At 43.3% G+C, this 594-nt stretch overlaps 1 protein-coding gene across 1 annotated transcript in view; it reads right to left on the reverse strand.

The window, feature by feature from the left end:
• kcnh3 (potassium voltage-gated channel, subfamily H (eag-related), member 3) overlaps positions 1-594 on the reverse strand; it is a 174,125-nt gene that overhangs the window by 157,302 nt on the left and 16,229 nt on the right.

Consider the following 594-nt stretch of genomic DNA (forward strand, 5'->3'; position numbering starts at 1 on the left):
AACCCAAAAGACAGAGGGTGCCCTTGGAGATTTTATGCTCCATCTGGGGACGTCATAGTGCTGTACATCTGACAGCATCTCACTTCTGTGCGGTGTCCCTCGTATGGCTGCAACCAGACAAACTTTGGTATGTTGCAGTGAAATGATCACATGAAGGCCAATGCACAAATGCAAAAAAAAATGAGTGGACAATAGTGTGTAAAATGATTTTTGTTCCACTGTATCATTAGTTAAAAGTGGTCTCTGTGTCTCTATAGGATGTCTGGTTGAATAAATGCCATTTCACATTACTGCAGGTTGCACGTTGCAGTAACGGTGTGTGCCATGGTTTCCACCTCATCAGAAATGAAACCACCCTCTGAGCTGTGCAGGTTGGTGGTGCAGTGACTCAGACATCATACAGCGTTTGGCATCTAGTTCAAAGCAGCTAGCTGTATCTGCCACTCCTCAGTTTCTAGTGTATGGCCACTTTGACTCAGAAGTTCACAACGTACAAATGTACAGTACAGGCCAAAAGTTCAGTTACACCTTCTCATTCAATGCGTTTCCTTTATTTTCATGACCATTTACATTGTAGATTCTCACTGAAGGCAT

The sequence above is a fragment of the Etheostoma spectabile genome, chromosome 5 (genome assembly GCF_008692095.1).
Source record: "Etheostoma spectabile isolate EspeVRDwgs_2016 chromosome 5, UIUC_Espe_1.0, whole genome shotgun sequence".
NCBI classification, from domain to species: Eukaryota; Metazoa; Chordata; class Actinopteri; order Perciformes; family Percidae; genus Etheostoma; species Etheostoma spectabile.